The sequence below is a fragment of the Xiphophorus hellerii genome, chromosome 13 (genome assembly GCF_003331165.1).
Source record: "Xiphophorus hellerii strain 12219 chromosome 13, Xiphophorus_hellerii-4.1, whole genome shotgun sequence".
Taxonomy (NCBI): domain Eukaryota; kingdom Metazoa; phylum Chordata; class Actinopteri; order Cyprinodontiformes; family Poeciliidae; genus Xiphophorus; species Xiphophorus hellerii.
The window spans coordinates 23,178,290-23,199,763 of record NC_045684.1 but is presented as its reverse complement, the minus strand read 5'-3'; the positions used below and the strand labels follow the sequence as shown (position 1 = coordinate 23,199,763).

Genomic DNA, 21,474 nt, shown 5'->3' with positions numbered 1-21,474 from the left:
CTTTAAGACTTAAAGGCAACTTAACAAAGAACCTATTTTATTTGATTGCAACCTTAAACAAAGATACAATTTGTTCCCATTTCTCTGGTCAGATCTATTAAACATACCAGAAGTAGATATTGTAAGACAGTTTGAAATATTTAAAAAGTGTTAGTAACAATTCATAATTTGATTCCGAAAGGGCTATTAGCTAAAGAATGGACTTAGCCTGATTAAGACATCGCCTCTCAACTTTTTGTACTGTCAGGTATTCAAAGAATGATCGATTCCTAAGTCCAAACAGAAACTTTGAAAGATCTTTAGAAGGCTCAAAGAACTATTGATCAACACTTATTTAAATGATTAAGAATGGGGCTTTGGTTAGACTAACATTCAGCAGTCACTATATTAGATACACTTTCCTTGGGCCCCTTGAACTTCCTTCATTCTTTACAGCATAAACCATAACAAGGTGTCAAACATTCCTCACAGGTTCTGGTCCATACTGTCATGGTAGCATCATGATGTTACTGCAGATTTATGGGCTGCAAATCCCTCAGTCCACCATCTCTGAAAAGTTCCCCTATATGATTCAAATATGGTGACTTTGTTGGCCATTGAGTTGATTTGTGCTGTATGTTGTTGGAAGTATCCATCAGTAGGTGGGTATACTGGGGTCATAAAGCAACGGGCATGGCCCGCCTCAACTGGTACTACTGGAACTGTTACACTCCCACCCTCACTCTTAAGGTATTAATAAGACGAGATGGAGTTACGGATTCATGTATAGCAAATTCTGAATGGCTGAAATTGATACCACAGCTGACATTTTGTTATCATCGGGGAACTTGTGTAAATTCTAGTTGTTCCTGTTCTCCGTTGACAGAAATGCCTCTGACTGTGGTTTTCCTCTGGTGTAGCTCATCTCAAGCTACAGCATACATGCAGAATGTTCTGCATACCTTGCTGGTAATAAGTGAGTATTTGAGCCTTTGTTGCTTTTCATGATTCCAAACCAGTCTGGCAATTCACCTCTGACCAATGGATTCTCTCCTTTTTTTCTATCATCTGTAAACCCAAAAGTTGGAAATGCGTGAAAGTCTCAGATCCGCAGTTTCAGAAATACTCAGACCAGCCAGCACCAACAACCGTGCAACATTAAGTCACTTAAATCCCCATTATTCACCATTCTGATGCTCAGTTTGAAATTGACTTAGTCATCTGGACGCCTAAATGCATCGAGTTTCTTCCATAAATGTTGACTGATTCTACATCTCTGACTGCAGGAAGTTGAACCTAATAAAGTGGCCGGTTAGAGTATAAAATAAAAGTTTTTTTGCTTGGTTTTGAGCTCTGAGGAGTAATTTCACTTTCATTTCTGAAAGACTTCTTTTTGACGCCCTGCCAGACCCGGCTGACTAATGACAGCATCTTCGTCTCCACATACCGCTCCATAGTAGCAGAGTGTTGTATGTTGTAGCTAAGCACCCAGCTGTGTCACTGTAACTGCTTAGCAACCGTGATTGGCGCTGTGGTGCTCATGTCTCATGAACACTCCAGATGTTTAGTGTTACTGCATCAAGCTAAAATGTCCCCATGTGAGAAAACGAGCCATCGCCACCCTTTCCAAGTAACCGACTTCCCAGCTTATCGGTGCCACATAAATTAGATTATTTGACAAAGCAAAGCGCCTGCTTCTGCCTTTGTTCTGCACCAGTAAAGTGATCCAGGAAAACATTCAAACTGGAGTGTCCATATTTCTCTTTTCCTCAATCTGCCCAGTGTCTTCCAGTAAATGGAGGATAATTTTAGAGCGATAAAGAGCCCAGAGGATGCCGAGGGGAGGGAGCGTTCACCCGCGCTCACATACACACTCTATAAGAAGGTCCCTCATTCCCTGTTGCACCTGCTGACCCACAGGATCCACTGAGATGGGCTACTGCTGAATGTGCGGCTTCTGCATGCGCTCAGACACACACACACATACAGGAATGTACGCACTTTGACTAATAGGCCTAATGCTTCCTGAAGAGGGCCCAGCACTGCATTAGCTACGGATGTGGGATTGATTTAGAAACTGAAAGCCTCCTAGTGTGTGTGCATGTGTGTGTGGGGGCGTGTGTGTGTGTGTGTGTGTGTGTCTGAGAGAGAAAGAGTAACTTGTGCACTCGTAGTTGTGTATTTTTACTTTTTTTTTTTCACCCCAAATTCTCTTTCTTTGGCGTTATCTAAGAAATGACAAATGATGCATGTACACACAGCAGGACACAGAGCGTTTTAGGAGATGGGTCTCAAACTAATATGCCTGATTGAAATTCAAAGAATGTTGGCAAATTCCTATTTGCATTTTTTTTTTTAAATCATGAGAAAACAAATACTGGTGGTAATTTAATTCTTCTCCAAGTGCGAAAGCCACTGCGTGAATATTTAAGCTGTCATCACACAGAAAAACTCTATTGCTAAATTTAGCCTTTCCAGAAGGACTAATTAAAACAGCTTGACCCATCACATCTATTACATCGCCGTGAAACTCTGGAAAAACTGTCCGTTTAACGTGGGAATATTCCCTGACATCTCGGCTTAGAGGAAGAAATTGGAGGTATAATGAATTGGCCTTCACTTAATTTAATGCTGACCACAGGTTGGACCATTACTGGACAGATGTAACAATTATCAATGGCTGGAGAAGTTATATCGCCTTGAAAAAATATTCACACTAGTTAATCACACCTTAATCAAACTATGTATTGACAAAATAAGCAACATTTTCAGTTGAAAAACTCTTGCTGATAAATTATTAAATATGAGCTCAACAACAAGAATGTTTATTGTTTTTAATCTGATAGTTGGTGCCATTTTACCCATTCAGCTTTCAAGTGAACCACTGATCATTCATGGAAATAATTTATTAAAATATTTCTTTAGAAATTAGAACTATGAATGTTGACATTAGCGCTGGGGACGCCTGTGTTTTTTAGCATCAAAGTGTTTTTTTAGGCTTTAATATTTTTGGCGATAGGCTAACTCCTTTTAGCACAACCTGAACACAAAAATAGTCTTTTTCCAGCATCCAGTCAGATCATTTTTTTGGAGCTAAAGTGAAACCCCGATGTGGCAAATTTCTGTTAAATTTACAAGTATATCAGAAACACACAAATACAAAAGTTCAGAACATTTAAGTAAAGATGAAAAGTGATTAATTGCATTAAAATTTCAATGTTTTAAAATCTATTAGCTACTAATTCATCAAAATGAATGTGTTAAAGTACTAATTTATTAATTTTCACCTCTTGAAGATTTTCATATTTATAAAACAAACTTTTATGTGGCAGACCAACACAAAGTTGTGCATAATTGTGACGTAAATGGAAGAAACAAAATATATGGATTATGATTTTTTTTCCCCCCTCGTGTCCCAGTGTTTCAGAGATAAAAAAGTTAGCAGTTTGCCAAAAACCAACCTGGTGACATGGCAAACCTGATCTGGTCAGAGACCAAAAACTATCTGGCTTAATGTAACACTATTTCTGATTCACGAAGAAAAACATCCCCAGAGCATGATGACCTGAAAATTGAAAATTTCTGCTTGAAGATTTCTGTCTCCAGATGATCAAACTTGGTAGACGGGGAAAAAAATAACTTTTGCTTCTGTAATTTCAGCAAAAAATGATTAGACAAAGTGTTGATTTGCAGGTATACAAATGTATGCCGCACATTACAGAGTCTGTTTCTATAAGAAAATAAAATGGAGTTGAAGTTTCAACTTCAAATAAAAGCCTGATAAAATACACTGAAGTTTATGGTTGCAACAGGACAAAGTTCAAGAGGTTTTAATGGTTTTGCTAGACATTGTGCATACAGGCGTGCACAATTGCATAAGCAATTTTTTTTATTTGCATCAAAACATAAACAAACCCTAATGTTTTTATTACTTTTGTGGATTATATTCCTCTTTTATCACATGAACTAAGCGTAGGTCTCAGTGTGTAAATGGGACCTGCTGCATAGATTCTGCTGATCAAACGGACCTGATTTGACCAACAGTCAGCATCTCATTGAAGCAGACGTTTGGTCACTCTTCTCGTTTGGATCGGGCGTGAAACAAGAACCAAAGAGCAGAGAGATGAGCAGCGCTCCGGTTTTGCTCTTAAAGCGGTGGCACAGCCAGCATAAATGAGGGCACACAGACATCCCTGCAGAGCTAAGCGTAGAACAGCTAATAACGTTCCAGGATGCCGCTGAAGCTTGGAGGGCTCACAGACGCAGCAGAGCAAACAGTCGCCTATATTATTGAACATCTTGTACCTCGGCTGTAAGATGAGCTGAAAAGCTTCACTTTTTCTTTTGAACAGGATGTAAATTGTTTACATCTGCCTGTTAAATCCAGTTCAAGCTGGAAACCGACTGGAGCTGGTTGATAATTACATCTGATTTAAGTGGATAAAGTAATGTTAACATTCATCTTATTTGAGTCTCATACTTGTTTTGACGCACAGGAAACTCAAAGTATTCATATCTAATGATTTATTTTTTTTATGAATGGCATTTGAACTAGAAGTTCATCAAGATGAACTCATCTTGATCTGAGTTCAAGATGAGGTCAAAGGTCTGGAACTACGAGCACATCCCCTTTAATAAAGAAGTTTCTTAGCTGTCCTGTCACTCTAAGTCTGTGATGTCCAAAATGCGGCTTGGGGGCTAATTGTGGCCCTCAGACTGATTTCGTTCAGCCCCCAAATTATCATTCAAGAATGATACAAATTTCTCTCTTCCAACACAGTTCATATAGATGGAGACTTTTCATCTGTAATTGGGGTAAAATTATTTTAAAAAACGATTTTCAATGAAAAATTAAGTACAACACAAACTATTTATGTTTTTATAATCAAGCTTTTATAGGAAGTAGAACCACATTTATCCAGACTTTTACTAAAAAGCCAACACAAAGCAGCTTTTATTAAAGTTGGGTAACTATAGCTAGCGTTTTTGGGAAAGTGACCCAAATCCAGCTGTTGGACTAAGAATAAATTTATTTACTTGAGCCCTCCAAAATTTAATAACGATTTCCCTTTAGTATAATACAGCAAACATGCTAAATATTTAAGCTTGTGGTCCTACAAAAAAAAAAATAAATAAAAAACATCAAACTACTTTATTTCCTTAATTTAAAAAAAATATATTTTTATATATATATTTTTTTTGGCCTACAGTTATTTTTGACTTGACAGTTTTGGCCCATTTGACATGTTTGTTGCTTGGTTTGCAGGCGTACGATACTCTTTCTATTTTCTGATGATAAATTGAAGCTTACACACCAGCAGACCTTTTTTAAAAAGGAGGTGATTTCTGGTGTTTCATTATTTTGTTTAGGTTGACCTGAGCGAAGGGGAGGCTTAAAGAAATCTTCTCCACAATTAATAATTTTACTTTAAAAAAATGTCTGAAAGCATATCTACGATCTTCGTTGCGTGCCACATTTATGTGTGACTTCGTGCTGCTTTATCGCATAAAATCCTAATGATATGTGTTGAAGTTTGTGGTGGCAACGCGACAAAAAGGGGGAAAAGTTCAACGTAGTAGAGCTTGTAAGGGGAACGAGGCCAGACTGCAGAGGGAGCGGCGTTGGTACCGAACCAGGTGACTGGCAGCAGACGCTGGAAGCGGCGAGAACGGAGGCTGAAGAAAAAGAGTTAAAGCACGCTTGGAGAGGAGGGGAGGGTGAGGTGGCCTGGGGGGAGGAGAAAAGAAAGAGCAGAGAAAGAGAGAAGCAGACATGGAGGAGGTGGGGAATTGATGAAGCAGAAAGCTGGGTTATTCCTGCTGTGAATCTATGTGTCTTTGCTTTTCCTCTGTGTGTGTGTGAGTATGAATGGCAGGCTTTGGCAGTAAATGAAACTGTTTATCAGATCAATATGGCCATCATCTCCCAGATGACTGTGGCCTCTACTGAAGAGCAGCCATAAATCACAACCAAAAATGGAGGACAGCGATCTATACTGTGTCCGCCGCTTTGTGTGTGCGCACACACGAGCAGCCGGTGCACAAGGATAGATGCACTTCTGTTTTTTTTTGTTTTTTTTTCCTTTTGTTGTTTGTTTTTCGCCTGTGGTTTTTATGCGTTTGTGCGTGTGTGTCTGTTTTTAAGATAGCCGTCTCTCCTTTGATGTTCTGAAGCCGAGAGTTGAGATGAAGCAGTCACAAAATGGAGACAGAGGAAGGACCACACCTTCTGAAATATAGCGGCGCTTCCCACACACTGTTACAGGAAATACATTTACTCTGCCCGACGACTTACACACTGGCATTACGGCGCGAGTGTGACACATCCTCCGTCCTCCTCTACAGGGTTAACAACAGTGCTCTTGTTCCGAGTGTGACGGCCCCCGGTGCTCTCACTCTGAATAATGTAGCCTCCCGATATCAGTGACAAGAGTCTCAAAACCAAAATAGCATCTTGAGCTCCGATAAATATAGAAGGTAATTAAATCGGCAGCAGGGGAGAGACGGAGAAAAGCAAGGGAAAAGGGAAGGACTGAGTTTTATGTGTGCAGATAAAAGTCCGCTGAGTGGAGAAAACGGTTGGATGGGAGGGAAATGCTTTTGGGGGTCTGCTGTGTTCGGGGTTCCTGTTCGATCTGAAAAAGTGTGGGATTCAAGGGATGTATTTCTCTACGTCTGAATAAGAATGTATGGCAAAAAAAATCCCTATTGCCAAACTAAAGTATTTTACATCTCTTAATTCACCCATCGTTAGTCCATTCCTCTATCCGTCTTTACCGGTTCATCCATCCGTTTGTCCAACCTTTCATTGATTTATACCAGTTTGTCCATTCATCCATTAGTTTCTTACTTGTAGACCATCTTCTAGTCCATTTGTCCTTTGCATCTATCCATCCTTTCTTTCTGTCCGTGTATCCATCTACCCCACAATCCAAAAATGTATTTTCAAACTTTTTTGCACTTTTCTTCATCTAGAAGCTTTGTCAGTCTGTCCACATGTACATGGGGACAGACTGTACATGTCTGTCCCCATGTACAGACATGTACATGTTCTGTGTTCTTCTGTTAAAAACACAGAAAATCCTTACTGTGTTTTTATTTTCTGTTTCATAATTACTTTCATCCTTAGGTCTGTCTGTCCATATATTTATCCACCATTAAGTCTGACCAGTCTATCTGTTCATCTGTCAATCTTTTAGTTTTTTATAAACTCTGACTTCTGTATAAATGTCTGTCATAAATTATTGGTAAACGTCATAAACTGGATAAAATCTTTTTTTAAAAAGCTAATTCTGAAAAACCATTGAATGTTTAGTTAAATGTCCACCATGCAGTTGTCAGTTGTTGCCGATCCCGTCTTGTTTTATGAGATTTGATGGACTCGGAACCTGGATCAGAACTCGGTGTGGCGTTGAGGCCCGGCATGCGTACAGTGAGTCAGCAGTATTGCATTGCCTCGTTCTCTGGGGAGGAGACTCGGCTGTAAGCGGGCGTTCGCTCCTGTCCGCATCCTCTTCACACATGCACAAACTTTCGGCTGCAGGATTTCAGCCGCCTTCACAACGCCTCTTCCCTCGGTTAGGAAAACCGGAATCACACGGTTGATCCGGAATGTGTCACCACTGGCATGAATGTCAGCAAAGAGGGGTTAAAGGTTACCAGGAGGGAGTCAAGGGTTGGAGGGGGGCTCAGATCGGTTTGTCAGAGCAGCCTGGCCCCCATCTTGACATGATCCCCTCTGGGATTGGGTGTGTGTGTGTTCCAGTGAAATGTTGTGACAGAAACTGACTGACAAGCCCTTTTGCAGCTCAACACCAGCCACCGCAGAGAGACTAATGATGACAGCTCTCAGGCCCTACACATTGCTTTCTGTTTCTTCCTCTCAATCACACACACATATACAGAGTGAAATGTCTTCCTGTCCCTCGCCCTCTCTTTGTCTTGTGTCTCTCCCTACCTCTATCACACGCCCACACAGACAATAGCATTCTGTATATTGTCTCCCTGATGCAAAGCCACAAACACACGCATGTTAACATGAAGGCTCCCATGTAGCACACGCATGTGCTGCTGCCTGCAGTCAACCAAGTCTGCATCATACACACACACATTTTTTCCCCCCTCCTCTTGTATTCGGCCTTTCTTTTAGACAAATTTTTTTTTCACACGCACACACAAACGATGCACTACTCTCTCTGTCTTGGAATTTTACATTTTGATGAAGGAGGAAGCGGAGCGACCAATCAGAGCGGCGGGAGGAGGGAGAGACCATCTGACGGGAGACGGCGGGGCGGTTCGGAGTCGGCTCCACAGGCTGCGACAGGGCTTCCTACCCCCCGGGGTCCCCTCGGCTAGGCGGGGCCGGTGGTACGATCCGGCAGGCTGCATAAGAACCCCTCCTACCCACCTCCCCCCCACACCCGCCCCTCTGCTGTCAGTGCTAGGGTGTAGCTACTGATCCCATACTACGGCGCAGAGAGCGAGAATGAAAGGGGGAGGTGGGACATCAGGTGTCACAGCTCCACAGCCCCAGATGAGGCTGCATCACCACGACAACCCGGGGTGCCGTCAGGTGAGTCTGAGGACATGCACGCACTCTCTCGCAGGCAGTACTTTGACACACAGATGGAGGTTCACATGACAGCAGCCTATTGTCACTTTTTTTCTTTGACATCTTCTGAACATTTTTCTGAAAGTGATTGTGTGCAGCATGTTCTGTATACGCGTGGGTTTGAAGCCATCAATGTACAGCCTACGGGTGGGTGCGCGCGTGTGTGTATGCGTGTGTATGTACGCCATCCCTCCCAGTGTGACGGTGGTGGGAGACAAAGGGTCCCCTCCGTCTGGCGCCTCGGCACCGCTTGCGACGCCGGCATCAGATGCGAAAGTTCAGTTTCAACATCCGCATACGATCGAGGCGAGGAAAGAAAAAACTCACTAGAGTGAGGATGGACCTTCCTCCGTCTCCACACACACTTTGCCAGCGATTCCTGTCGAACTCTCCTGACTCATGAAGATGAAAGAGCACGGTCACAGCGGCTGATCGCCCGGTCGGATGGGTTGGGGCGGTGGGTGCGTTCTGAGGACAACGGCGTCTGAGGTGGCGGCGGTCATGACACTCCTGTAACGTACGGTAGAGACGGAGGGTGATGGTGAAGCACAAGTGTCAAAGGCAGGGTCATCTGCCATGCACATGACGGGGTGTGTGTTTGTGTGTGGGGGTGAGGGCGTGTGTATGCGTGGGTTCACTTCAATTCATAAAAAGGAGTAGCTTAACGTGTCAAACTGTTAGCCATTACTGACCGATGAACCCAGACAAAGGAGTCGCTGGATCATACATGCAGTCTCGTGTCATATTCTGTGGGGGTGGGTGGGTGCGTGAGAGCGATGGGGAGGTGGAGGGCGGAGGGGAGTAGTATTAGGAAAGGAGGGTGGGGGGGAGCTTTGTATGTAGAGCAGTAAAATGCATGTATGCACAGGAATCCAGATCATCTCGGTCTGTCACCGGCCGAGCGTGTGCGCATTGCGCCGGTCCGTTTCCCCCCCCACCCCACAGCCGACACTCGGATTCAACCTGTCCCACTTCACACAGCCACGGTCATCTTCCCATCCCACTCCCCATCCCCCCCCCCCCACGAATCTCCAGCGACCGCAGAGCCGTGGGACCGGTTCCAGCCCGTCCATATGACACGAACCGATCAATCCCCTCTTTGTGCTCGCTACTGTAATACTTGTGTTCTTATCCTTAGGTGGCCTTTGTTAGAAACTGGCCATGTGATTGCAGATCTTTGCAAAAAGGGACTCCAGTCCTAGTAATGTTAGAAATGGTAAGTCAGCGACTATAGATGAGAAATGAGCATTTAGTGTGTGACAAAATAATAAAACTGACACTTCTTTCAATACAGACTTTCTTTAAAAAAATAGATTTTCTTATGTAAGAAGCATTTATTCCACTTTTCTTTTCTCTCTCTCTCTCTCTTGCTCTCTCTCTTTTGGGGCGTTTACCAGTGAGCAGTGTGGCAGAGACATGGGTGGAGATCTGAGCTCAGACTCCTGATGTGCAAGCTCACAGGTCGAACACTCGGAGAGACACATCAGCATTTAATGTTCAAAATCATAAAACAGCGTTCGGACTAATCAGCTGCTGATTCTCCAGCAGATGTATCATGAAACGACTGTACACAGATGATGTTGTGATTTACCTTTCTTTTCCTTTTCCTTCGTCTACGTTTAGCTTGAGTTTTAGACTATAAATGCATCAAGCACCAGCATTCACTTTGATTTTAATCAAAAACCACACATTGTGTCTTCTTTGAAAAAATCGGAGCAATTCCTTCACTTTCTGTTGACTTTAAACTACTAACTTTATCAAAAACGTATTAAATTATCTTGCATCCGCTGAGGGAAAAATGTGGAAATGGTCAAAAACAGAATCCAGTCGCAAATCGGTACCGGGCAGAAAAAGCTGGACCAGAAGCGTTCTCTGATCTTTATCATTATTTGCAAATATTATTTGTCGAATTGTGGCATCAAGAACAAGCTTCACATTTTCTTTCACTGTCCTTTTTCGTCTTTCTCTTCCTATTTACAACAAAATCCATTTCTCCCCCACACCGTGGACCTCTCCTCCTCGTGTGTGCCCACCGTCACGGCCGCATACATTCAGACGAGCCATGCAGCATCCGCACATACATGTAGAGTTCGCACACCGCCGCACGACGATGCGCCATCATGCATGTCCTGGTTTACACCATGGGGGCCTCAGCAGAAAGAAACCCAACACACAGTTCAGGACTTTTCTTTTTTCCAGACCTTCTCAGTGTCTGCAACGTGAGCAGCGTAGTCGGTGAAGTAGTACTTTTCGGTTACATATGGAGCAGAATTGCAGGAAACGAACGTGTAGCTCAGCAATTACCCTAATTGAGCATTCCAGAGCACCCTTGCAAAATGGCTGCCGAGCCTGTCTGTGATGGCCGACGAGTGTGTAGGTCTGGAAGGCGTGTGCACGTATGGCTGCGTGTGTCTGCGTACATCATCAGCCTGTTTTTGTGTGCGTGCGTTTGTCTGTGTGTGCTTTTCCTAAATCTGATTGTAATTCTGCGTTTGCTTTTTCAGTGACTGCTTTGTGTCACGGGAAGCCTCTGCTGCCGCAGATCTCCACTAATCCTTACTGTAATTACCCTCCTCGGTATACCTAGACTGTAGGAGTTATTATGTCAAACTGCCTTACTGTAACAGTTGGGTAGAGTTGGGGATTATACTTCTTTTTACTCTTTCTAATAAAACCCTGCTTTTAAAAGGCAGTGGTACTTTTTGGTTTTGCATCTTTCGGGAACGCCAGTGCGTTTTTTAACATTTTTATTTCCCCTGCCCAGCATCAACGCATGCCGAATGCGTTCTGCCAAACCGCTGACCTTGTTGTTTCCTTACAGCTCTCTGTGCCCCACCAGCCAAGCACCTGACCATCCGCCCAGCCAGCTATCCCACAATCTACCAATCCATCCCTCCATCCACCCCGGCGAAGCGAGGCCAGCGCCGGTCGGAACTGGCAACCTGCAGGAGTCATCAGGGTTAGTGCTCGATTGGCACGCCTCAGTGCCAGAACCATCTGCAAGCATCTGGCTGCAACTTGTAAATTTATAGATCTGCATTTAAACTTAAAGCCAGGAAATGAAAAAAGATTACAGCAAGAGGAAAAAGGGGGAAAAGAAGTCTCATTTGTAAAAAAAAATTTGTTCAGTCAAGTGTGATAATGTGCCGTTTCCTGTATTCTCCTTTATAATTTTATAGGATATTCACTTTCAGATCATTTGTTCTGTAATCTCTTCATGCTTTTACTCTTGCTAATTTCTCTGTGTCATAACCTTGAGTTAAAATAGCACCATTTCATGGTTTTTGTGCTTCAGGTTTTTACAGACCTGAAGCACAAAAAAGTGTAACTGGGTTGAAATGATGGAACAAAAAGTTAGTTATATACTATTGTTATTGATCTATATCAATATCATTTTTAATCTTTTTTTTTTTTTTTTCTTTGCTCACTTTTTGGCAACGCTGCTCATTAGAGTAGCTCCAAGCTAGCATTAGCCTATAAGCGAGGGGAACGTGTGATTAACCTTTCGGCCAGCTGATTGGAAGTGTGCAGCAACGTGTGGGGGAGGAGCTGCCACGTTTCTTTTCTCTAGCATCTCATGAAAGGGACTGTGAGCTGCATGAATGGTGACGCAGGACGTGGACTAGTTCAACCCGAAATCCAAGGAAATCATTCCACATCCGTTTCCTCATGTCAGTTGTCTAATGCGATGCATTTAAAGGTGGCTATCTTCCCAAATATATCGTGACACTTTTACGCACGATAAGGAACATTCTTTCATTTCCACACCCGCTCTTCCCACCGCTCCCATTAGCCTACACACACGTCCGCCGAGCGCAGATTATGAAGCATCACTGGATTAAGTTAAAGCCGTGCCACTCTGCTAATAACTTAAACACCGCGAGCGCTTTGCCCATTTTTTTATTTCTTTTTTTCCCCCCTGCAGTTCATCTGGGACGCACAGCAAAAAAAAAAAGAAAAAAAAAAGACAAAGCTGAACTAAATGAGTACCAGTGCCCAGGCCTTATCGCCTCTGAGTGGGCGTGGGGCTCGTGTGTCGGCGTGTAATGGAGACGGTGTGTGTGTGTGTGGGGGGGGGCTGTGTGTGTGCAAAAAGTGTGTATGAGCTACACATTTATACATACAGAAAAAAATATCTCATCCTCTATGCCTAATGTGTTTGTCGAGCAGCGGTGCGGTCAGACCCAGTCGACGTGGCAACGAGGAACACTGGGCTGCAGGCAGCAGGGCGTGCCCCTGGATGTGTGCATTAACGTGTGTGTTGCAGCGTGTAAGCGACTGTGAGATACCTCGGTGTGTGGATAATTGTCTCTTTTAATGTCAAAACTATTCCAGCATAATGGAGTCATTAACTTCATCCGTGTGAATACAGCAGTTCAGGGCAGCTCAATGCAGACCGTTTAAAAAAAGATAACTTAGAAGCAGCAGCTGCATTTAAGAAAACACTGACCTGCCTGTTTTCTTGGTTTTACTGTCGGATAATAATCAAAAAGGAATTAATTTTGCGCAACCAGATGGTTTCATTTACATAAACTCCTGGTATTTAGTGTCATACCAACAACAGTTTAAGGAAAAAAAGAGGGGGGGGAAAAGACGACTCAGTCAGAAATGTCAGGGTAAAGGACTAATCCAGTTTTCTTAACCAATTAAATTGGAATCAAATAGATGTGCACTCCAGAGTAGAAAGGAAACATGAGTACATCACTCCTGGTGTGTGTCTGCGTGTGTATACCAGTGATTGGGAGGGGGGGGGGGAAAGGCCTTTCAGAGCAGTGTAAAAAGGAAACGGATGCTTGGCAAATGCTCAGCCAGCATCTTTATCGCTGCTGCTCTCAGACCTGACCGCAGCATCTCCTTAATAATGGACACAGTCGCTTCTATTTATGCACAATAGCACCTCGCAGCCCCTCAGTATGTTTCCAGAGATAATATTTAAGCCCAAAATAAACCGCCGACGTTCAGAAGGCAGGTTATTTGCATAAACACAATCGGTTATCTGATTTATACGTAAACCTGCAGGGGGGAAAAAAGGAGATGGCGTCTGTGTATAGAGGTAAAAAGTATGTCAAAAAATTACAGTATTATTATTATTGTGGCGGTCTGCAAAGGTTTGACCCAGGCTGAGGTCTGTAGCGTATGCTGACAGGGCGGTGCGTCCTCCATATCTTTCTGTCTTCCTGGCTCCCATCCCACAGCACAGACAACAGGCGTCGTCATCTTCCAACTCGATTTACAGACGCATTAGGAGACGCTGAGACGCGCCCATCTCGCTCAAACGCAATCAGCATGCCTCTGTGTTTTAAGAGGAAATTGAGGGTGCCATTTTTATCGACTTATTCCGTTTCCTCCTCGGCAGACTCTGTTCGCTACAGAGAGAAAAAAAACACAAAAAAAACCAAACGCTCAACGTGAGCGGTTGGATACAGTTTGGAAGTTTTATAAAACATCAAAAAGAAATTCCTGAAAAATAGCAAATACAAATGTGTTGCAGTTTTGTGTGAAAACATTCATAAATATATCTTAAGTTTTGATTTTTTTTTTTTTCCTAAAGGTTTTCAATTTTCTTTCACCCGAATGCAACAGAGTACATTTCTATGTAGTTTCACTCCAACAGATCTGAAACAAATTGTATCAATATGCCATGGATTTCATCTAGATCAAAACTATCAATACAAATTGCTGACCAGTTAATGAATATATTCATTAACACATGTTGATTTTCAAAAAAATCTTACTCTTAATTCTGCCAACTATTTTAGTTGTTTTACGTTTTTGTAAAATCAACCAAACACGTGCAGCAGAAAGAACTGATTTGTCTTTGTATTAGTTTTTGCCATTTTGTTGTAAAGTAATTTAGTGAAGTTAAATGAAGACGAGTTGCCACGGTTACACATATCTGGTGACATCACATGAGGCGTTATCTAACTGATAAAACGTCCATAAAATGTAACTTATTTTCTCTTTACGCTCATATTTCTATTCACATTCAAAAGTGTTTTTTCAGGAACTATCTTTTGAATTAGTTTGGTTCTTGTACCTCTTGTGATGTCATCAACCGAATTAAACAAACTAGCAAAAAGAAAAAGCAGCTTTCTTCTCTTAGAAACATATTTAGTGAACTCCTGCAGCAGAAATCCACATTATATCACCAAGAAATGATTTATATTGTCAATCTACAAACATTGGTGGGAAAGTTTCCACTGTCTTTAATTTTGTAAAATTCACCAGCTCATTAATTTGGGATTTGTGATGCGGTCGATATGAAAATCTGCTCCCGTCCTCTGACTTCCCAGATGAAATGTCTGCGAAGTTACCAGAGTGGACTTCAGGGAGCAATTCAGGCGAAGTCCGCTGGAGACGTCTTGCCATCCTGCAGTGGTTGCGTCCTGTTTGACCCTCAGCTAAACTTATGGCTAATTGAGAGGTCGGATAAAACTGAAAAGAGAGGCTGGGAAGCCAGACAAAGGGTGGGGGTTGGGAATGGCAGGGATGAAGGGATGAAAAGCGACAGAGGTGGTTTTAAAAGAGCTGCTATGCTTAAAATAAAATTTTAAAAAGTGGGGTATCAATGAAAAGGTGGCACCTACTTTGATTAGATTTAAAAAAAAAAAAAAAGGAAAATAAAGTAGGAAAATAAGTCCCGATAAGAGCGGCTCTCATCATCTTTTACACTCCTCATTTCTCCCAGTCACCCCATTTCTTGTACCAGCTGTTCAGTCATCTGGTTCACTTTAAATATGATTCCCATCCTACCTCCTTGACATTTTCCTATTTCCCTTTCTAACCGCCACAGAAAGCCCCTTTATTTAAATCCCAGCACTTTTTTTTTGAATCCTTAAAAGAAAGAGATTGATCATGCATTGCTCCAATATTGATTTTTCTCACACAGTATATGCCGACGCTCATGTGCTGAATTCATATGTGCCGTTTAAGCGGCTGCATCTCTTCAGCAAACCTTTTTTTTTTTTTCCTCCTTTCTCTTTTTTCCGCCCAGCAGCAGCATAGATCTATAGCTTTCAGGTGTAGGGGGTCTCTCTTTCTCTCTCTCTCTCTCTGAGCATGTGGACGTTATCTTGAAATGAGGGGCTGGCTGCCATAGCAACCATATGATGAGGCAGGCGAGGCTATTTAAAGGAATTCAGCTGCTGCTCCCGTTCCCCGTCAGCTTCACACCAGTCCAGCACGAGACAAAGGCACACATGTGAAGACGAATTTAGACGCCTATCTTTTCACGTACCGCTTGCCGTTGATTCGCTCCCAGTTTTTTTGCGCGTCAACTGGAACCTTTTGTTCCACATGTAAAAATCGCCGTAGGTTTTCGTCAACCACACAAACGCGCCTTTCTTCCCTTGTTAACAATTAAAGGAATCAAATAAAAGTGAGGCGTTTTTAATTAACGCAGATGAAAAACACTAGTGCAACGTCTTGTATCGCTCGGAGCGCGTTGCACACATTCTCAATCGATTTGCATGAAATGATCGCGCACACACACATTAAAGCAGCATGCCCAAGCCAACGCTGGCTGGTCAGTGGTGGCATTTATAGCTGAAAATCTTAAATTATCTGCAGAAAGGGCAATTGTACTTTTATGCCAAGGTGTATTTCTTATTTTTTTATGTAAAGCCCAGAAGATTTCTCCAGAGGGGTTTTCATCAGAGGACCACCACGCATGAAGAAATGAGTGAGATGTAAAACTGCTCTGCTTCATGCTCCTAAACACACATTTTACACATTTTTACTCACCATCTCATTCCTTATTGTTCATTGAAACACTTAATTGGACAGCAAGATTCTGGTAGAAAGGTTATAAGTTTAATCTCTTACCTGCAGTACAAAACTCTTATCCTTAATTAGCATAGTTGGTTGCGGAGGCAGAAGCTAACTGCTGGTTTGAGAGAAATCGAGTCCAAAGCGGACTTCCGCCATCTTTAAACCAAGTCCAGCCTAGAAAAAAATCAGCGTGCTTGATGCGAGTGACTTTTTACAAACCTTTAAAGGGACAGTGAGTTTCTGTGAAGTTATTTTTGGTATTGTTCCCCCCACCCATCGTAGGCAGATGGAGAGATTTTGTTGAAAAGTGAGTAAGGCAAGTTTATTTGTACAAATCCTCAGAGCAGCGAGAGGCTTACAGCCGGTAAAACAGCCCCTCGTTTGAGCTAATTTTAGCCACCTCAAACTCGGACTTATAGCTATAGCATAACAAGGTAAATGTCAAGATATTCTGTTTTTATTTTTGTCGCCCTCCTTCTCAGCTAAGCAGTTTGTTTCCTTGCTACAGTAGCCAAAGCTCAGACTGCTGGGTCTGTCAGGCCACCTGCTCAGCTAGGTGTCAGATTAGCTAAATCATTTTCTAACAAAAGGAGAAACCTGGAAAAGCCCAGAAATATTCCCTCTGTCAAGTTGGGTAAAATGCAGTTTTTTGAACATTTGAGAAATTTACTTGTAATTTGTAAGAAAACTATTGTAGCTTACTGATGCAGTCAACAGCGTCAAACTCACTTGGTTTTGTATTTTTTAAGAGTGTAGACTGTGAAAATCCACTAATATCGCCTTGGATCCAAGGACATTATATGATACCCGAGTTTGGATTATCTCAGCTGTTTGACTAGATGTTTCTTGAATTTAATTTTTTTGTAAACTCACAGTGCTATTGAATCGTATTTTTAGCAGTCAACTATTACCACTAATAGTTTATATAGAACAACACCCTAAAAATCCATACTTTCCCCTTAATTGTCTTCTTGTTTGCATTTTGGTGATGAGTCACTAATTAGGTTGTTAGAAATAGGAAATTGAAGTTGGAGGAAGTGCACCACCAGTAATCTTCCTGTGTGAAACACAACAAGAGCTTTTCTGGTCAGATTAACTGCAAGATGAGAAAGTAAGACAAAAATAATACAGCGAACACAATTGTATTGATGGCTACTTTTATATTAAACAGTTACCATAAATGGAAACAATTTAAATGCTCTGTTCAACGCAGGAAGATCACTGTAATCTGCTTACCTTCCCTTCCCGTCTAAACAATCATAGGCAATCATGACAGTTTGAAGGTTCATAAAACAGGTTTTTTTCTCATAATCTGCTATAAAGTTTCTCAGATTGGAGTTTTCAGACTGAGGAAATCCGCTTGGGTCTTGGTCCCTGTTGGGCTAGCTGTTAGCTTCAAGGACCACGGCCAGCTAATCAGGATTTATATTAAATGAAGACGCCGAGGGAGTTGCCTCCAGTTGGTAAAATAGTGACCTCAGTTCAAACCCCCTGAACTATCTAATTTGTTTTTTTTTATCTTCCTGCCGCCAAAGTATTGCAGCCCGTTCATTCTGTGGCTTTTCAGCCTTGACACCGTCTTTAAAAAGCCAGAAATCCAGCAACGTAAGCACACTGTTAAGGGCCTAAAAGTCAGCAGAACTCCGAACGGGTGGACCCAGAAGTCCCTGTTTATGTTTAATAGTCATTGATCGATGTGTCTCTGTCGGTCTGCCCCAGAACATGAATAAATATTTGCTTATTTTGGAAATTAGGCCCGGTTAAGTAGCTAAAATGAGAACGTTTAATGATTTCTGGGATTGGTTCATCACATTTATAGGGTATTTTTCCCCCCCTCCTGCCTCCCTTGCTCGTAAATCCCGTTTTTATCATGCTGATAAAGTCTACATTTCAATGTGAAGTACGGAATAATTGGCGAATCTGCTGCTGCTCTTTTATCGCTCAGCTGAGCCTCGTGTGCGGCTCTGAGAGCAGTCAGGAAGATTTAAAGAGCTTCAGAGAAGCAAAATTATGAGTGACCGCTCTCCTCTCGTAGCGCTCCCTCTGCTCTTCACCGCGCTCTTTATCTCGTTCTAATCCCAACTCATTTCATATGCTAAGTAAAAGCTTATATCCCTCTTCGCTGTACATACACACACATTCCTCATTGCCCTGGTGTGATTATGAAATTTACATAGAGGATTTTTTTTTTTTTTTTATGATGTTCTAACTGAAGCGGGGGGCTGTGGGTGGTCCAACGCCTGGCAGGTGTGGAGAGGTAGGGCACGAACTCCCAGAACTTCTCATGTCTGGATCGTTGATGTGTACATCACAGGAGGAAGCAGAAAGTTCCTTCACGTCTGCCTGTTTCTGCTCACCTTGAATGGTTTCCTCGGATTCTCATTTGCATGTTCTTTTTTTTCTTCTCACAGCTGCCACAGATGAAGCGAAGATAGCAACGAGATGAAGAGGCAGAGCTGACTCTATACCCCCAGGGGGGTGGGGGGGGGTGTGCAGCGAGGTGGAACCACTTGCCTGCCTCCCAGTGGAGAGACACTTCCACCATCAGAGCGCCATCTGCAGACTCGGTGGGGCGGGACAGCTGGTGTTGTGAATCAGGCCGCCGTAGTCCAGGGACCGGCTACTTCCCAACACCAGGGTCTAACCCTCGCCCCTCGCACCCCATTAATCTCTCACTTTCTCCGTTTATACATCATCCAAAGTCACTGCTGCTTTCTTTTCCACATCTACTTGTAAATCAAGTAGATTTCTTCTTATTTTAACTTTTATTTTATTTATACTCATCTTAGAATTGTAAACCCTCAATCAGTGTAGCAAAGTAAATATGTCTAAAGTAAATTAATACATATGTATTTCAAAATTTGTGTGTGTCTTAAGTACTTATAACTGATAAAAAAAATTTTTTAAATCACACCAAATTGAAATTATTGAATGTTTTTTGTCCTGGGTCGGTTCATTCCGTTACAACTTTACTTTGTGCTTTTTGTACAAACCATTTCTCGGCTTACTTTTATTTGTAGTGACGTATTTTGAGGAATTGTGGCAATAAATAATCATAAAATGCCCTGATCTCATGTCTTACCTACTATAAGTGGATGTTATTTGCCGCAAACTTTGTAAAACAACCTATTTTTCTTAGTTCTGATCCCATTTGGGCCAATTGACTATTTTTGAAAAACGACAGGTACCTCTTATGACATGACACCACAATAACTCAGGGTTTTCCTTTCTCATATAATCACATTTCCTTCCAGTAGACTATTAATGACATCAAATTAGTTTAAAACATCAGTTGTCAAAGGCGGACACAAATGGACCCATGGTTGGTATTAAATGCCCGTGATTGCTTCTTTTTGTACCCCAGAAAGTCAAACGAAAATTGTGGCTGAATGAAATATCAAACCTCCATGTTGTTGTTTCCGTGTCTTTAGCCACCATTATTTGTTGGTGGCTAAAGACACCAACAAATGATGTTGCTGCTTGAATTTGAAATTGGATTTTTGTGCCATTTAATTTATAAATGATTGTTTGGTATGTTATATAAACTCAATCTGTGTGTCAACAGTAATTATTTAATGGATACATAAATATTCACATATACTGTAGCTTTAACATGTGTAAATATTCTAATTATTTTCACGTTTAAACGTGTATGAAATTCTTGGAATGTCTAAGGGTTTTTATTCAGTGCAGTTTCCCCCCCCCCAATATTATCTTAATACGCGATTAAGTATTTAACCAATTATGTATTGACTGGAGGGCTTTGTTTGATAAAAGCTCTCATAAGACCATTAATAATTTCAAAATTTTTTAAATGCCCCAATAAATATATTCTAAAGAGAAAATATGCAATAAAGAGGCTTAAGATTGTAGGAGCCTAGTCCAGGGACAATTTCAGTCTGGACAGGCAGGTAGGTGAGAAAATGGCGAAGCTTTGCTTTGTCATACTTGCCATGAGTCTTGTTACGCATGCGCAGTGTGGTTGGGCGCTACATTTGAGCTCACCTTGGATATTAATTCAGACTGTGAGAAGTACGGACTTCCATGACAAGCGACAATATTGGAGTAGGTCCAAAACAAGCGTTTATTATAAACTACTTTTTATTGAACACGTTTTAAATACGTGTATTTAGTCACGGTTTTATTGGTTAGCATGTTTCCGTCTTCTAACAGGGTGAAACTGAACCGACTCGCCCTAAAAGACGTCGTTGGTCTCAAACTAGCTCCGCGGAGGCGAAAAACCCCGAAGGCAGCCATTGGCATTTCACCTGACTTCTCAAAGCAACGTCAAAATGTACTTTCAAAGCCTTCGTCAGTGGAAGAGACCGCTTCTGTCTCTGGGGACCGAGACGAATCGAGCCAAACTGTCCCAGAACCAAAGAGCTTGGAGAAACAAAACGATACTCTCAAGCGTAACCTTAAAGGAGAACTGAAGGGGAAATACGCTGCTACACAGAGAGCCAAGAGGAGAAATGACCTTCAGTCGTGCACAGGAGACAACATGGAGCGTAAACGGAGCGGGCCAAACACTAAAGGCAAGTATGAAGATTGAAAACCCAACAGTAGAAACGAGACGAGTGTCTGCAGGGTTAGGTTGATGTGGTGCGTTTGCGCCGACTCGGACAGCCGAGTGTATCTGTGCTGAAGTCGACCACGATCTGAAAACAACCAAAATGCCCTCTCCTCTAAAACTGGCTGCTTGTAAGGCAACGGGAGGACAGGATTTGGGTAATTTTATCATTCATGAAGGGCACAGTTTCACCGCAGAGGGGGCTAGAGACATGTTTGGCAGCGTTGAAGGCAGGGATGGACAGGGGTCAGGGAAGGCCGAGGCCGCGGAAGGCAATCCGGGCTCCGCTGCTTCTGTCGGGGGACAAATGTCTGCAGGAACACCGTCAGAACCGAGCAGCCCAGCAAGTAAGGAGAACCGTAGGTCTAGCGCTAGCTAGCTCCATTGAGGTGTTTTTATTGAAATGCACAACGCATCTAACATTTTGTCAGGCAGGTTATAGATTTAACCAGCTGTTTATGCATGCTTTTATGTAACGTGTGAGATGCTAATGCTAACAGAGGGGCAAAACTTTCAACATCTTCAGCCGTACAGTATCAAATAT

General features: G+C 42.3%; 1 long non-coding RNA gene across 1 annotated transcript; it reads left to right on the top strand.

Annotated features, from left to right (window-relative positions):
- Positions 1 to 8,411: 8,411 nt before the first annotated feature.
- LOC116730609 (uncharacterized) lies at positions 8,412 to 19,429 on the top strand. Its single transcript, XR_004341362.1, has 3 exons — positions 8,412 to 8,551; positions 11,412 to 11,549; positions 18,772 to 19,429. It is a non-coding gene; the product is annotated as an uncharacterized LOC116730609 (long non-coding RNA).
- The last annotated feature ends 2,045 nt before the right edge of the window (positions 19,430 to 21,474 follow it).